Below are 19274 nucleotides of genomic sequence, written 5' to 3' on the forward strand. Positions count from 1 at the left end.
CCCCCCCCCCCAGAAAACAACAACAACAACAACAACAACAACAACAAAACAAGAAAACCACAAAATGAAATCCTAGCTACGCCGGTGCCCTTTTCCCGCTTGGTTTCCCTAAAAAGAATCCTAAAAGTCTGGGGATTGAGAGCTTCCTGAATTCCAAATGTCTGTCCAAAAAAAAAGTATGCGTTACATTTAGTTTTAAAACGCACCCCGTTGAAAAAAAGCTGGTGACGCCCCTTTATTGCGACATGACTTGGCAGAGGGATATCGTTACCTACAATCGAAATGGAATTAATATCCAATGATCTAATGATATACAACTCTTTGCAACTTCTCATTTCATGTTCCCCCACCTGTTTTAAGGAAAGTTTATGTATCGACTGGTGGAAAGAGAACAGAAAGTGACATGTTATAATTTCCCTGTTGCTCTCATAAGTCGCATGCTTTCCTATGATTTCACCAGGAGGTATTACATTCAATCTATTGGTCACACATTTTACTACTCTGATGTGTCCAGCATCAGCATGGCTCTCCCTGTCTCTATTCTTTACAAATGGGCCATCATTGAAAGCATCACTATCATCTTCCAAAACCACAAAACCATGTACAAATGCCACTTCATTGCCTGTAACTTGCACACAATAATTTCTTCTGGTAGTGTGCCGAGAACATTCAGTAGTATTGATACATACTGTCACAGTGTTTACAACTACTTTCTTGTACACTTTAAAAAAGGCAGAAAATGTCACAGGATATTCTTGTGTGTGTGTGTGTGGTTTTTTTTTTTTTTTCTGGACATGCTATACCACATGACTATCACAGGACAATACCACACAGCTGTACCACACAGTAGTACTAACTGGAAAAAAAACAAACAAACAAAGCAAAAACAAAACAAAACACATATTCCAGAATATCATTAATAGGTAAGTTATGCTGTGAATTATGACAATTGATTTAAAGATAATAATCTATAAAGTTTTGGTACCTCAAAAATTTCCCTGAATTTCCTTGTCTTAGTTTGTGTTTCAGGTTAAAGTACCTTTCATATAACTAACACTGTGAGACTTACTCGCCCCAAAGTGCTCTCATGTCTTAGTAATCATGCAATTAACAGCGACCATCAGCCCCATGCGCATAGCGACCAGCAGCCCTATACGCATAGCGTAATGGGGCTGCACATTGTAGCATTCAGGATCATGACAGACCAGTATCGCGGGTAAATATCAACTTAAAATCCAAAATTTTCTTCAATTTGAAGACTTACAACTTAAGTTGAAGTATTGAAAGCATACTTCGAGCAACGTTTGGTTCTGCCAATAGTCCCTTTCTGTTCAAATTGATGACTGAATGTGACTCGGTCGAGAGGACCTTGGGAGAGCTACACATTATGTACGCTAAATTGACGGCCAGCGCATACGCACACATCACATGTGCACAAATTTCAAATCCATGAACGGATAAGATGTCTGTAGATGATGGTTAGTTTCAACTATAGTGTCAAAGACACCATCTAATTCTGATGCATGATTTCTTTAAAACTCTTTGTAACTTCCCACTATCTCGTTGGACATCTGCGTGTGCTTTGCCAAGATAGATCTCCCAAGTATTAAATAGTCAGTGTATCGTACCAGGAACCATGAGAGTACTTTTAATATAAAATACAGGCCAGCGAATTCTTAAGCCGCTGAATAATAGCATTGGAAGATACCAGTCTCATGTACGACATGACATGACTATGTACGACATGACTCTCTCGCAATAATGTAAAGGAGCACGAGAGAGAAAAAGATTTAAAAAATGAAGTGAGATATGCCAATAAACATTAATGATAAGTACTCGTACATGTTACGAGGTTTCCTTACGAGGATTCTGCATCATTGTCTGATTGTTTGTGTTTATTTGGGTGTGCGCGTGTGTACTATGTATAAACCTTTTTATGAAAAAAAAAGGTAAATCTGGAGAAGTAATTCCATGCGCATAATTACAACGCACTTTTTTATGCTGCACGTGGTGGACTTTGGGTTTTATCCGCGGAACACAATGAATAGTACCAAATAATATTTTTCCTTTATGCGTAGAATCCTGAAAGGAAACCTTTTATCATGAAAGTTCGACAATAGTATCTGATTGCAGCATCATTCGAATTCTTCGCCAATAGGAAATTGAACATTAATGAATGTACTGTAAGGAACAAACTGTTAATTTATAGTCTGACGGATAGTTTTTGTGGTTGGTTGGTGTTTTTACAGATACGACATTTGGAGTTGATCACCGATGACTATTATACTGATCATCGATATGCGCCCTCTTCGGGGAAAGATTTGGCCCAGGTAGTATGTACTCTACCCCGTCTTTCAACCTTCAGTGTGCAATGCTACTTCCTGCTGAACAATGAGTTCTTCTCTACAGCAGCAACGCTGGCGAAATCCTGCCAGGTACGTCACCTTTAACAGTGCACTGTTGTGTTTCATAAGAAAAGAGTTAATGAAGTATGAAAATATAATTGTTATGAGGGATATCGTTGATATCATTGTTAATGATAAGGCATCCTTTGCATTTGTAGTCTCGTGGAGAAATACCGCTTAGACAAGAAACAGCACCACTCCCGACTCCGTGTAACTCATCACAGGTTAATGCTTTGAAAATGTCTAGAAAAAAAATAACACAGCTCACTTTTTCGATGAGATATATTGAATTTTGGTATTTGTATGGAGATCAGCTATCCTATACCGAAAATTTCATATTTCTCCTCTGATGGTTAAAAAGACCCTGAGTGAGAATTTTTTTTTTCCAGTCCTGCTTGTTTGTATCATCTATTCCAGTGTAACAAAATCACCCCTTCAGCTTGCCTTTCATAACTTGAAATGTTGACTTCTGCAATGATAATTTTAATTCGATTTCTTGTTTGTTTTTAAGAGGGATCTTTTTCCCCCAAGAAGCAGGGAAGCATTGCGAGCATTCCGGTATAGGGCCTATACACCACACTTTATGACCTGACCTAAAGGGAAGGTAAACCCAAAGAGCAATGTGGATTGAGTGAAAGCAGAAACATTAGCAGAACACATCAGTGAAAGTTTGAGGAAAATCGGACAGTCAATGCAAAAGTTATGAATTTTTTAAGTTTTGGTGTTGGAACCGTTGGATGAGGAGACTACTAGAGGATATGACGTATGAGTGGACAACAATACAAAGAAAATATAAAGGAAATTCGACAAAAATTCACTTTTCTAGAATTATGAAAGAGCAATGGACCAACCGTTTTCAGAAAGCAGGGGGAATAATTGCTACCCTTAACATATGTCAATGTCAAGTTCATGGAATTTGTAATTTTCATGAAAAATTGATTTTTATAGTATTTTCTTTATATTTTCTTGGTATTTTTGTCCACTCATACGTCATAACCTCTAGTAGTCTCTTCATCCAGCGGTTCCAACACCAAAGCTTTAGAAATTCATAACTTTTGCATCGATTGTCCGATTTTCTTCAAACTTTCATTGATGTGTTCTACTAATGTTGCTGCTTTCACTCAATTCACATTGCTGTTGGGGTTTATCTTCCCTTTAAGATCTATCAGATAAATTAATACCACTTTAAAAGGAAAGGCTAGTAACTGATCAGTGGGAATCAGTGGAAATGCCGGGAAATGATTGTTCCAATCCTTATGGGATTCATTCAAGAGTACTGTACATTATAATGGTTGTGTGAAAATGATTTGCTTCACAATAGTCTCATATTCAAGAAATGTGCAGTTTAATGTTTCCAGGTTAGCGTGCCTAGTCAGTGAAGGGACATTAAAGCTGCACATTACTTGAATATGAGATCGTTTTGAAGCAAATTATTTTCACACAACAATAGATAATATTATATAATGTACTCTGAAATGAATCCCACAAGAATTGGAACAATCATCCCCCAGCATTCGCAATGATTCCAACTGATCTGTAACTAGCCTTCCCCTTTAAATCACCAAACCAAAAAGCGGTGAAAAGTTCAATTGAATGTCAATGTCATGCCCTCTGTTGTATTCCAGGCATAATGATATTCCTTCTACAAAAATGGCGATAAATTAATGGAAACTGGTTTGTGTGACAGCAGAAGTTGAATCTTTGAAAACAACATTTTAGTGAAGGTAACAACTCACTTTATGACGGGCCAGGTGGTGGAGTAGAGGAGTTATGTGTATTTATATCTTTAGCCATTTTTTTTTTCTCGATACCATGAACTTGACATAAAGGAAACATGTGTGAAATTAAATCAAATTAAATTCAATTATTTATCAAAACTGAAAACAAACTCCCATTCTCGAACGTTCTTAAAGTGATGCTTTTAATAGTAGGACGGGGTGCAAACTTTTTTTTTTTGTGTGTGTGTGGGGGGGGGGGGGAGGGGCTGGTTTCTCTCGGCGCTGTCTTGCCACAGATTCTCTTCCGTTTATAAAGTTAAATCTTATAATACAGCAGGGACACAGGAGCTGCTTATAGAAAGAAGAGAAAAAGAGAAAAGTCTACAAAACAGAACGAAACAAAACACAACGGCGCTCATTAGTCTCAGTGTTCGAAATTTACTCTACACGAACTGTCTATAAGACTCTAATATCTGGAAACTTGTAGTCATGAGAAATATAGAAGTAGTATAACCCCATTGGGCTTGTGGTGTATTCTGCTTGGCATAACACCGTTGCAATCGAATCTGCCTTTGTGTTTATAGCATGAACACCGGAAGTCAACGGCCTAAAATAAGGGAGATTGTACTTGATTTCACAGTGAATACCATATTTGCAGAATTAACGATTCCATTGGAAAATCTGCAATGACGCGACCTTGCCAAATTAAAGGATGTGTTAATCTTTTTTTTTTTATTGATATCATCTTTTCTGACTAGCAAAAAGAAGAAGAAGAAAGAAATAAGAAGGGGGTCAGAATGAAAAGTTTATAGTTGACGTGCATTCAGAGGTTAGCGGATAGATACTTACAGTCAGAGTTGCAACAGAATGTTGTTCCTCGAGTATTCATCAAAAGTGGTATAATCGACATTATTGTTTCATGTCCTGTACGTCTTTGTAGCAAGTCGTGAGTCTTCCCTATACCTTGTATTGTAAAGTTGCGTATCTGTCAATGGCACGATGGTTTTTATAAGGGAAGGCGAAACGGGATGGGGGGGGGGGGGGGGGGGGGGGAGTGATGGACTTTTTTGGAACCCGTACAGAAATACATATAATACATAAGGTGTCACCACTTTGTCACCCCCCCCCCCCCCCCCATCCCCGCACACAGTTTTTTTCCAACCCGGAAGTGGCACTTGAAAATGAAAACTTTGAGGCATTGAAGGCCTTTCTTTATCTTTTTGCTTCCCACAGCTTCAAATCCGGAAGTGCCCCCCCCCCCCCCCCCCTCATTTTGAAAATGTGACGCCGGCCACGTTTGTTACGTAAAAATAACTGTATAACGAAGACGAGTGAAAAGAAATGGAGTACTCCTGTAAGTGTGCCTTCTTCTTGTCTTTTTCTGCAGATCCGCGAACTTTCGATGAAGTTTAAAAAGGATCCCCCTCGGACGTCAGTGTCTCCATCAGCACCAACACACTTAGCCGAATTCCTGTGTCATATGCCTCATCTTAAACGAGCCAATATCAACTGCACTTACCTACCTGAGACTTTTTTCACAGGAATGACTTCACAGCCTGCAAACTGCAAGGTAAATGAGTATTTTCGGACCAATTTACCATTTTATTTACTCCTTACTATTAAAGAAGGATACATCATTATATATATATATATATATATATATATATATATATATATATATATATATAATGTATATAATACATTCATAGGCCTATAGGATCGATATCAAAGTATATCAAAGAACATATGCCTACTTCAGAAGTCTTAAGGGTCTTGCGACAAAATTTTAATGAGCTGATATCTATCCTTCAAGGGAAAGGGTGATCCATTTTCCGGAATATTATTGTCTTTTCCCTCCGCTACACCGCTTTAACCACATTTCCCCCAGTGTAGTGTTTCTAAATGTATCAAATCGACGAGACAATAGATCCAAGAAGCTGTACTATACATGACTAACATAATAGAGTGAAATATTGCTACACAGAAATTGCCTATTGGAAATGAAAACATAAATCAGTTATTCTATATAAATAATGTAGGCCTACACGGTGTAATAGACAGCAGCTGTTGTATGATTCGCTTCTGTGTTTTTTGTGCACGCTACAGCTTGAGGACATTACCATCAACGGCAAGACGTTAAAGTAGTGGCTCGATGACAAGTAAAGGAGGCAAGACACAGAACTGGTATGCCCTTTATATTGTATCTTATTGTATTTTATTGTATCTTATTCTGTATTTCATATTGTTCAATGCAGATGAGGATTTGCTTTCAAATACTCTCATTCGATCGTCTAATTCTGCAGTCTTATTGATAAGCATATAGGTTAGTATTGGCATAACCAGGTTGGAGCAGTATAAAGTGTATGATGTCCTCCCTGAAACACTGTATGTGACCGTGCATCACAAAACGAACAAAAAGTCTAACCCCTTGTATTTTACGTGAGAACATGAAGAAGGTGAAAGAGGTGACAATCGTGTTAATCTTGAGTTTTTCGCATTCTGAAAGAGCTATCCTTCCTCTACTTTTTTCTTTAGTTCGGGATCGTAACATTCTCGGGGAAGTGTATTTTGAACAGTTTTTTCTACGGCCCCTTTTGGGGGAGAATAGAATGATCAGATACATCTTCCTTTTCATTTCTTGATGTTCTTTACACACTCTTTACTTTCAAGTCTGATAATTTTTTGAAAGGACAACTCTGCTGCTTTGAAACTTGGCATCAATCGTGGACAAAATGTTTTAATAGACCATGCTCAATTTCAGCGTAATCTCGTAACCTCTTCCTTGTGTTGCTCCTGTGGTTTATACATCCTGTGTTGTGTCCCTTTCATTGCACAACTAGCACGTCTTGGTGAAGATTACATGGATTATAAAGCGTTTGAATAGACCCTGTACTACAGGACATTTTTTTCTCAGTCCACACTTTTCCACAGTGTGCACTTTTGTTTTAGCATTTAGACAGGTTGGGGGAGTGCATTTGAATTAACTTATCCATTACCTAAAAGCTTAGAGTCTGCTCTTTAAGAATCTGCCCATAACTAAAAAGTCTTTGCCCGGCGACTTTTTGTTGGTTTTGTGACGCAGGGTCACGTATACATTATACTGGAAAATCTCTGCCTCCTTCAACACTCTTAATACACAATATTTCTCGTTTATAACATAAGTATTGTCTTCGATATACCACAAATGAGTGTAATTAAAAACGGTGTTCTACGTACGATGTATTTTCTTAACGATTTCGTCTTTTTCTCGCAACCCTCATTTTGCCGTATGTTATATTTTATATTTTTCTTTCTGATCCATTATTTCCTGGTAACTCGTAGATTCTAAACATCCTTATGATTGTCATCTCAAATGAAGACAGAGGAAAGGGGTTATACGTAGAACAAATTAGTGGTTTCCGAAGAATGGTTACTGGGGCGAATATTATAACCTAAACACTACCATTACTTTGACTTGTTTTATTCTTGGAAACTGGCATGGTGGAAATAAGTTGGTACCATTTCAAAGCAAAGATCAATTGCGGATGAGTGCTAGTCCAACCAGAAGCTACCAATACTTCGGAAACACTCGAAAAAGAGACAGAAATGCTGAATCAGTTTCCAATTATTGTCGACATTTGTTTGAATTCAAATAATAACGATAATCTTAGCTAGTGCCCCTTTGTACTTCAGTTGATGGCTAGAATTGAAGTGCAGCGTGGGGCTTCCGCCCTTATTGAGCACTTTACTATGGTATACTCTATTTAACTGTAATATCGGTGATCCCTAAATCATTTTGTATAGATCTCGAGCATAAATGGAAAGCGGTCGTTTGTGAATCTGTTTAGCGTTTAGTAGTTTGATTTCATGTTCTTCTCGTGTTACATCGTAATTCATGAAATTCAGAATATCGAATTTGACGAACTTGTAGTTTAACTTGGGGAAATCATCAATGTTGCCCTAGATGGACAAACACACATACACACCCACACACAAAGCAAAGCAAACAAACAAACAAACAAACACGGACAGCATGTTTGGTCTAGAATGGTATAAAAGAATAAAGGTGGAGGCCTATAAACGGCGCAGTTAAAAATGACTTTTCACCTTCTGACACAGAGATGCAGAGGTAGCAGTAGCCCAGAAAGTGAGGTTTCTTTCGGTAAGCAACAGCTGTGAATGAAACTACCGGCATGAAGAGATAGAACCATGTCTGTGGAAATGATTTCTCGAGAGGACCAGGGAGAGAGACAAGACAGACACGAGAATGACTTCAAGACGTCAGACCAGAACTTACCGAGATTTAACGTCGTAGAGAATGTCACAGAGTGGTTACGAGATTAATAAGCTGGGATCAACGAGGGAGAAAAGACACAGAGATGGAGAGATGGGCAAAAGGAAAGGAGCGGATGAGGAAGACGAGAACAAACGGCATCGGCAGAGAGACATTATTAATCAGATAGAACGAATCTGGAAACAGCTAGGGAAAAAAGAGAAAGGGGTACGAGTAGATGAGAAGACGAGAATTTTTGCCATAATGAATACTATACATACTAATTTGAACGGAGGTCCCCTAAGGAATGACTCCACAACGAGACTCGGAGAGCGCAATGCATCAGCTAATAACCGGCGTACGGGAACTCTACATAACTGTTTACTTATCTAGATCATTTCTGTGTAGGCCTGCTTTTGGGGAATGTTGCAGTGTGTGTCACGAACAGTATCGCCCTTAACTTAAACCACTTGTAAAAGTTTAACCATTTTCACATTTTCTTTGAATAACCGAGGGTGTGCGTCATTCGCTATTAAACCAGTCTAGATAGATGAATATTTCATGCCCCACCTTTCTCCTCGGATGAAAGGTAATGGGCAATATGATACATTATTATAGAGGAGCTTGATATAACCACAGAGTTTTTCTTACCTTTTCCACATTGTGAGATAAGTATAGAAATTGTTCATGCTTATTGTACGTCACTATCTATTTTATTTCGAACAGGTTCTGATATGTATGTGTATGATAATGAAGATAATTGATGCAAGTATGTAATTAACACAACATAGGCAAACATGTGTTTTTTTTTTTCACCCTCCATTAAATTAACCTTGAACGAATCGTTGTCCACGCACCTATCATATTATGCTGTTTGTTGGTAGGTGAATTAGGTGTGCCTTTGTGCGATATAAATGCATACTTCATTATAAATGAATGAAGATACATTGTTACAAGTTGCTGTGTAGTTTGTAAAAGTATGTAAAACACTTCAAAGAAATAAGAAAGAGACTGGTTGTGTAGGGTCTACATACTGTATATAGGCAACGCAATCTGTCTGTCAATTCCTTAAAGGTAGGGAATCCCATTTGCATGCCTTAAATGAAGAGTTGTAAAAACACAGTGGTATGTTGAAGAGAGTATCATTTTAGAAACTCTCATAAAGTATTGAAAGTGGAAGGTAACATTTAGTACATTTTTATTGACCGTTAGATTTTGAATTGAATTCTTTTCGGGGCTCACCGTAAATTCCAGTGCATTACTAGGCTACCTTTGCAGACCCATACACTGCATGTGTGTCCATCATGTATATTTTGTGAATAAAGTTCATCAAAACTTACAAACATTTCTATATACATTCTTGCCACACACTCTATATGTTATTACATCAGCTCTTATACTTTTAGATTTGTGTTTATAGATAAAAAATACAGAAGACTGCAACAAAAAGGCTTAAGTGTGGCTGACACACAGAACTACCGAGTAGTTGAGTTTTGTGCATTATTCAAATTGTAGATAACTGTTGACTTCCAAATGTCTAAGCCGTGGCCTAAACAAGTCCCCTGAGGTTCATATTTAATGTTTCGCTGCATTTTGGGAGTTCTGTAAAAGGTATCCCCTACCTTTAATGCCTCTTGCATCCCGCAACTGCATAGGCCCTATGGTATAATACGTCTGTATTTGTTGTTGTCAATGCTTTGTACTGTAAAATATTATTTGTGTAGGATATCTCTTTTTCATGAGTACCACACTTGTAATGTTGATATTGGCGTCTTTAATATGCGTATTTACTCAATTAATTTTGTCAAGTGAAGAATGCTGCAAAGTACTGCGCATTTCACGTTATTAGCAGGATGCCAAGATGGACAAACCGCATCATAATAATGCGAAACTCACTGAGAGAGAGAGAGAGAGAGAGAGAGAGAGAGAGAGAGAAGGCCAGCACAGACAACCCACATGCAAGCACATATGTGCAAATTTAGTTGGCAGGCAGGAACTCCGCCATGTCAGCCAGCATTTTTAGATTATATTGGCAATGGTACTTGTTTGTTCGTTTGTTTCTTTTTCATGCGTCTCGTCTTTGTTGTTGTTTTATTACTTTTTTTGAAAAGAAGCAAGATTTAGTATACTTGCTCTCCTTCGCTTTAAACATGAACAATCACCGAGCTTAAAGTTACTATTTAGAACAGACATCTGTGATTTATTTCAATTTTTTTAACCATAATGCTTATGAATTATATTTATTGGATATGAGAATGTGAACTTATGACAGCTTATTGAGGTCCAGTGGAACTATCAAACATAGCCTATATGTGGAATTACGTGTGTGTGTGTGTGTTTTGCGTTTCTATATATTTATATTTTTTCACCTCAATATGAAGAGCATGAATTTTGAATTTTGAGTCAAATTTTAAATACAGTGTATAGATAAATGCGCAGTTTCTTGTGTTATATTTTGTCTGAATCATTTAGTATCGATATGTATGTGATGTTCTTGAATTTTGATAGTGTCGTATGTACATAGAAGCACATATATGCATTTTCTCTGTAATTTTGCTAAGCGTATGCATGTATACAGATTGTCTTATGTGTTGACGTATTTAGACCTACATCATTATAATTGATGGTACTCATGTGGGAGTATGGTATGATGACACGTTCTGTTTCGAAACATAATCATGATTTAGTTGTTACAGGCGCCATTTGTTTGCATTTCTTAACCCATCTACAGAAGACTATAGGAGCTAGAACCTCCTGTCTTTGTGACATTGATTTATTGACATTGTTGTAATGACAACTCATTTGTCCTCTCTCGTTTGATTGTATATGATGCATTATACGAATATGATTGTGGTGATACTACACCATATGTTATAATTATTATGTAGTTGTTATTATGTAGATGTAATTACAGTATACTGTATGTGCATGTAGAGGGAGAGAGAGAGAGAGAGATATTTTTAGGATCCTACTAGTATGGGATTTCTATGTTTATATTGTATTACAGTGTATGTCAGTATGGTGATTATTTTACGCAGAAGTTAATAAGGGCAGGAGCAAGATTTTATTTAAATGTATTTCGTTTCATGTCATTTCATCTCCGAAAATAATATAATAATATTATCAATACAATGTATAACATATTTAAGAGGCTGTTCATTCATCGTTATGCTTTCAAAGATTGGCCAAGATGATTACCACTATTAAATTGACAAGACACGTAGATATAGAAATGGAAATATTAATGGTAATCTATACATACGCTAAGCCGTGAATTAGCTATTTTGATTCTTCCTATTGGTATCGTATGATGTTTTAATAGAAAATCTGTCGTTTAGTAATCTTAGAATATTTTGAAATAGTCATGTATGCTGAAAGAAATTAAAAAACAACTGTATTTTGTGCTATGTGTGTTATCGCTTATTAAAGTACAATATTATTGTAATCTGCTACAAATGGTTCTTTCTGTTAAAAAAGAACAACATGTACTTAACACACTTTTATGCATTGTCTGTGTGCACTGGTTTGGTCTCATGTAAATTTGTATAAAGTATCTTTTCCAACTTTTGAGATAAGTATAGGAATTATCCATGCTTATTATACGTTATTTCAGATATGATTTCTAACTCAGTGTGTTGTTTGTGTCATAATCAAGATAATTAAATGCAAGTATGTAGTTAACACAACAAAGTCAAACATGATGTTCCCATCCTTCCTTTAACTTTGAACAAATCTTTGTCCACGCAGTTATGATATTTGTTGTTCTTTGTTAGCTGAATCTGATGTGCCTCTGTGCGCCATACATTATATATTTCATTATGACTGACTGAAGATACATCGTTACAAGTTGCTGTTATATGTAAAACATTTAACAGAAATAAGAAAAAGAATGGTTGTGTAGGGCCTACACACTATAGACAACGCAATATATCTGTCAATTCCTTAATTACTCTTGAATTCCGCAAGTGCATGTGCCATACGTCTGTGCTTGTTGTTGTCAATGCTTCGTACAGTAAAATATCTCAACGTGTAGGATATCTCATTGTGATGAGAACCACACTTCATTGGACGTGTGACGTGTTTGATATTGGTGTATTTAAAGTGTGTATTTACTCGTTTGATAATGTTGTCAATGCACATTGGTGCAAAATACTGCGCATTTCACGTTACCAACAGGATGCCAAAGTAAACAAAAAGAGTCATTAGGCAAAACAGAGAGAGAGAGAGAGAGAGAGAGAGACAGGGAGAGAGAGAGAGAAGGCCAGCAGAGACAATCCACATGCAAACACATGTGCAGATTTAGGTGGCAGGAAGGAACTCCCTCATGTTAACCACACACAGAGAAATTACGGTTCTAATTTGCACCCTACAGGGTGCATATCGTTGTAACACCAGCGGCTCCATTTAGGGTTCTATTTTGGGGGGTGCTTATTTAGCACCCTATATTTAACACCATATATGGTGCATATTTGCACCCCTCCATTGGGTTCCCTTTCTGCACCCAATAGGGTTCATATCGTTGTAACACCAGCGGCTCCATTTAGGGTTCTATTTTTGGGGGTGCTTATTTAGCACCCTATATTCAACACCATATCTGGTGCATATTTGCACCCCTACATTGGGTTCCCATTCTGCACCCCATATGGTGAACAAAAATTCAGGTGCAAATTTGCTCCCTTTCTGGTTCATATCGTTGTAACACCAGCGGCTCCATTTAGGGTTCTATTTTGGGGGGTTCTTATTTAGCACCCTATATTCAACACCCTATAAGGTGCAAATATGGACCTCTATACAGGGTTCCCTTTCTGCACCTCATACCTGCACCCATTATGGTTCATATTGTTATTGTTGTAATTTTGCACCCTATGGGGTGATAAAGTCACCGCAATATAGGATGCAATACAATTTGCACACGTCTCTATATAGGGTTACCTTTCTGCACCCCATATGGTGAAAATTATAACCTTTTTTTAAACCAAAATAATCATATACTGGATGCCTTCACTGACTTCACAAACAATTACCTACTGTCTACTGGATGCCTTCACTGACTTCACAAACAATTACCTAAGGCAACACTCCAGACATGACGCAAAATAGCATGCATAGATTTACACACAGTTTCTCAGTCAATTAAATCCACAATCTTTCGAAAAATGAAGTCAGAGACTTCAATTCAACAACAAATAGAACATAAACATGATGAATACAGTGCATACTTACATATAAATTATTAACATTTTAATATATGTCTAATGGAAGAGGGACAAGTTAACAGCGATTTCCTTTTTCATGGTTTACTTTAAAGTGAACATCAAATATACATTGTATTTCTACAAATTCTAATACGAGATGCATATTTTGTCATAAAAAGGGCAATGTAAATCAAAAATGTATGAAATTTGGTCAGTACATTGAAAAAGAAAAAAATATTTGTTCTTTCCATCAAATGATTACTTTTTCTTCTTTTAAAGGAAGTTACCACATTGACAAAAAGCACTAATTCTTTTTATTTAAAAAATCCCTGAAGCTTGTGCAGAGTAATAGTAAACTATGTGACAAATATCTTTCACATTGTCCTTCTACTTCTAGAATGGATCATAGATATGTACCTTGAATTTACCGGTACATCTTAAGCACCTTTATGTGTAATCAAAAGACGCTCTTATGACGCTCTTAGACATTAACAGCGATATGGCAACTCTGATTTCTCGTACACAAGTTATTGCCAAAACAATGAAGGGTATGGCAAAGTTCTGTCATATATATTTGAAACTCACTACTTGTACTGACATATTCCATCCAATTCCAAACTTGAGAGCTAGCGAATGTGCGCCATTATACAATTAGTATACTTCACATTTTGTTTTTCATATACAATTACACCAATGATAAGAAAGGTGAAAAAAAGAATCAAAAAATGAAGAATGCACATCTAAATTTGGTTACTTTTTTATGCACACAGCTAAAGATATGTCCCAGTTATAAATCTTGGGCAGAATAGCACATCTGAAAACACTTTTCATTGCATCAAATTAACATTAACAATTCCACAGAAAATGTAACCTCAGAAAGAGAAAATAAAGTTAACCAATCAGTGGTATGACAAACTGGACATAAAGAGGAAGGAATATGTCTTGTGAGACAAGTTTAAAAACAATTTTTTTGATACATTGTTGTTGTTTTTTCAAGCAATGGAAACAAGAAGCACATTGTACTCAGTAGACCATAAATATAATTACACAATGTATGCAGTTTAGCCCCAACATTCAAAATATTGTAAAGAGCAGTCGATTTTTCACATTCATAAAGCAGGTATTGGTATTGGCACCATCACAAGCATAATGATCAGAAGCAAAATATATTATTATTACTATCATCATCATTATTATTACTACTATTATTATTATTATTATTATTATCATTATCATTATTACTACATGTATTACCATCAATATTTTACAGAGATTTATGATCATGCATGAGAAATACCTCAAGTGTTGATACAGTCTCACAACTCTTCCAATCATTTTAACACTTAATTTTCACCAAACCTTACACAAATATATCAGCACTTTATACAACCTACTTAAAGAAAGCTTAAAATTATAATCAGAGTTAGAGGGCAAGTCCACCTTCATATAGACCTACATGTGGATTGAGTGAATGCGCAGCAATAAGCCAGTCCGGAGATAGCTCATGTGCACATAGGTACAACTGACCTTTCATTTTTCTCAGTTGGTTAGGCACTTCGCTCAATTCAAAGTGACATAATGCAGCAGCTTGCCCACCATAGCCATTTATGGAACTCATATTCAAACAAAGAATGAACCTAACCAGTGTAGATGAAGTGACCAGTATGGTTCGTCAATCAACACTTAGGGAATCATCTATTTTATTAAGTGCTGTTTTGAATATGTTAACAAACTTTTTTTGTGTGTTAACATTGCCAAATACCAGGCTTGCTGTCAAGTGGATGTACTGGCAGGCACCATTTATAAGGATTCCATGAATAATCCTAGCATTACAGATGCTTATCTCAGTGAAATTAAAAAACCAACCTGTCTCTCGGTACAAATAACCTTTTTCCGCACATGCTCAAACTGGTACCCCGAACTGGCTTATACTATTAGAACACATCAGTAAAAAAAGTGAAAAGCGGACATTCAGTTCAAAAGTTAATAATCTTTAAATCATTTGTGCAGTCGCAGCAGAGTGAGAAGAGTTTATGATGTCACATGCGTAGAACAATTCAAGGAAAACCTAAAGAGAATTTCACTTTTTTTTTCTTTCAGGTAAAACATGCACATTTCCTCAACAAGTCACTGACGTATGTAAGGGCAATGATAATACATGTAGTTTCTGCCTTCTTAAAGAGTGAAGTCCAGTGTTCTTTTATATGCAAAAAAAGTAGATATGATATGTTGAGTTTTCTCAGGTTTTGGAACAAACTCTATTTTTCAATCCTTATATACATAAAGGGTTTGTGAGAAAATCATGCTTCTGTCAAGTGTCACAAAGCTACTCCACTTATGACATTGCATTGCCAGAGATTGCCCAAAATTGGCATACATTGTGTGGCTGTCTACTACAAAAAACAGCAGGCGACTTATTTATTTTTTTTGTTCCCTACTTAAACAATCAATTCAAAGTGTGCATGTGTTATTGAAGCACTGAGGCTATCGATGGTGAAGAAATATCTAATATATGAACAATACAAACTAACCCCATCTAGTATGAAATATAATGGAAAGCATAATTTGAGTATTTCATATCCATTAGCAGATTCATATTTTCATCCATAATCCACCCCCCCCCCAAAAAAAAAAAAGAGAAAAAAGATAAAAGTGAATAGAAGTCAAGTTCTCTTTAGGTTGTGTTTAAATTTGTAATTTGCCAGTTCGTTCTCTTGTATTTTTCTATTATATATTTCTTTAGAGTATTCTTGTAAATATTCAAGCCCAGTGCATTCTAAGAAAGGGAATAACCTGACAACAGTTTAGAAGACAGAATAAATAGTTATCGTTATCTATGAAATTAGACATTTTCACATATATTTTGCAAAAAAAAAAATGCTAATCTTCATTTCATGGAGTGGCTTCATGCTCACCCTCGGCTAAAAACAGGGAGGTGATTACTTTCTGGATTAAAATGGAAAGATGTTTCTAGAGCCGTGGTGTTTAGCAATTCTAATGGGGGGGGGGGGGGGGGGGATTCAATGTGACCCGTCTCAAATTTTATATGGTTTAAACATACATGACATAGCCTATGACATAGGAGTCTCATTATTATGCCTCTGCCCTGAATGGTGCCGGAGGCATATGTTTTCAGGTTGCCTGTCTGTCTCCCGGTCTGTGCGGATGTATCTACGGAAAAATTGATGGGCTTTCATCAAACCTGGTTCAGGGATACTACATGATGCTGATGATCTTATTGGCTTTTGGACTATATCTGCTAAAAGTCAAAGAAAATTTGAAAATAACGTTTTTGCTACTTCTCTAGTCAGGGAAATCGGTGTACTCGTGTGTACTGGTTGGTTGGCGCATTCAGTTGGGTACAGCAAGGTTTCATCCTCTGCTTTCACAGGAAAGCCGACTCCCAACTTCTTGTTCTCGTAGTCAAGGTATATCTGATCCTCTGCTTCAGCAACCTGCAGCTTGGTCTTCATAGCTAATCTCATCTTACGCTGCATAAGTCGAAACTCCTCGAGCTCTAGTTTTTGATGCGTTTCTATAGCACCTGCTTCAGCTGCCAAATAGTATGCCCTTCTGGCCATCACTCTCAGAAGGACTGGCATGGCTTCCACACTGACTCAACGAGGAACCAGGATTGACATCCTGAACATCTTCCACCTCCAGCTCTGGCATCCTATATGGCTCACCAGTCTCTCGAGGTTGACCTGCATCACTCATCCTGAAGACCATTATTGAACTTGATGCATAGTGAACTCGATGATGAATAATCACAGGTCCCTTTGGCCCAGTATGAGACCAAGCTAACACCATGCATCAGCATGGATCAGCAAGGCTCAACCTGTAATTGAATAAAACAAAGTTCAACATACAATCAATATTGGAATATCTACCTGCTAAAGTATGGGATCAAGTAGTTCCAGTTGTACTTCTGAAGTGATTTACTGTTTACATACCTTGTTTGTGTGACTTATTTTATGTCATGTCTAGCACATGCAACTTCTCCAGTAGATATTATCTAAATTCACATATCGTGTATCATTGCTTATGCTCTGTGACTATGGCATTGCTAATTTATAACACACATTCTATTTTCATTGATAGACAACAAGGAGTCAAGGCCAACCTAAATTTTCTGACTTCAATCTTCATACATGTCTTAAATTCTCCTAAATGAACCAGGAACGCTATTTTTCTTCATTAGGCACATCATACATGCCTACATCGTTCTTCGTGTCAACTTCACAGAAACCAATATCCAACTGAGCCTCAACTCGGCTCAAACGTAATAATTCCTATTAACGAATATGATGCGACTATATCCGGTCACCTATTTACGTACGTACCTTGGTAACTGCGTCCAGCAGCCCCATACGCATAGCGTAATTACGCTATGGCTATGCGTATGGGGCTGTTGGTCGTAGTTAGTACCTTGGTTGAGGCTTTCCGTATTACTGTGCACTTTCATTGACTTATTCGCTATGCTTTACTGTATGTACCTGATATGTATGATCGCACTTCTGACATGTTAGTACACATGTACCTCGATACAACTCTTTCGCATCAGTTTTCACCACTCAGCATTCGATTAGCATAATTCACACATATCATCATCGATTACTGTGAAATATTTTCAACGGAATTATAGTACAACTATCTACTCACAACGTTTGGCTCATCAAAAAGATTAATTCATCATCCCAACCTCACGGTCGTCTGTCCATTTCAAACGAGGAACGTCAGTAGTATGCACGTACGTACGTATACCGCGCGACCAACGGCGTGGCGTGCGCATGCGATTTTAGCTTTGCCATTGACCAAGTGTATGTGCTGAACGGTCCACGCGTGCACGCATAATACGTGTACTCTATGATAACGTCATTGAAATGATATTCTTGATCCCGGTGCGAGAAGAAAAAACAAATGTTTAATTCAAGTAGTATTTTTTTTTAGTACAGTAGGCTATTACTGATGACACTGTTACTCTTTAACAACGTGTAGTTATATTTTCAATTAAAAATATACGATAATATCCAAAAATAGTGTGGCATTTCAAGCAAACACCATTCAACACCCACATGTCAGCTTTCGGGAAAGACTATGGAATGGTTCCAAATTCGAACCCTTAAGACTTGGCTCCCTTTAGGGTTCGGATTTGCACCCCTACACCCATCCCGAACCCTATAAGGTGCCTTTTAGTTAGATTTGCTCGTAGGGTGAAAATATGAACCCTAATAGAACCCTAATTTCTCTGTGTGCAGCATTTTTCTTAGATCATAATTGGCAAGGGTACTGGTTTGTTCGTTTGTTTATTTTTCACGTGTTTCGTTTTTGTTGTTGTTTTGCTGATATATGTGAAGAGGAACAAGATTCGGAAGACTTGCTCCCCTTTTCTTTAAACATGGACAAAAACCAAGCTTAAAGTTACTATTTAGGCCAAACATCTGTGAGTTAATTCGTTATAATGCTTCTGAATTATAACATTGGATATGAGAATGAACTTATGAAAGCTTATTGAACTATCGAACATACGCTACATGTGTGTGTGTAATTATATGTCTTTACGTGTTTTGCATTTCCGTATGTTTCTATTTCGCACCTATATATGAAATGCATGTATATTTTGAAAGTTTAGTCAAATTTTAGATATAGATAAATGCGAAGTTTCTTGTTTTATATTTTGTCTTTATCATTTATTATCGATATG

Source organism: Diadema antillarum, unplaced genomic scaffold (assembly GCF_040938485.1).
Source record: "Diadema antillarum isolate AM-2024a unplaced genomic scaffold, OU_Dant_1.0 scf00000196, whole genome shotgun sequence".
Lineage (NCBI taxonomy): Eukaryota > Metazoa > Echinodermata > Echinoidea > Diadematoida > Diadematidae > Diadema > Diadema antillarum.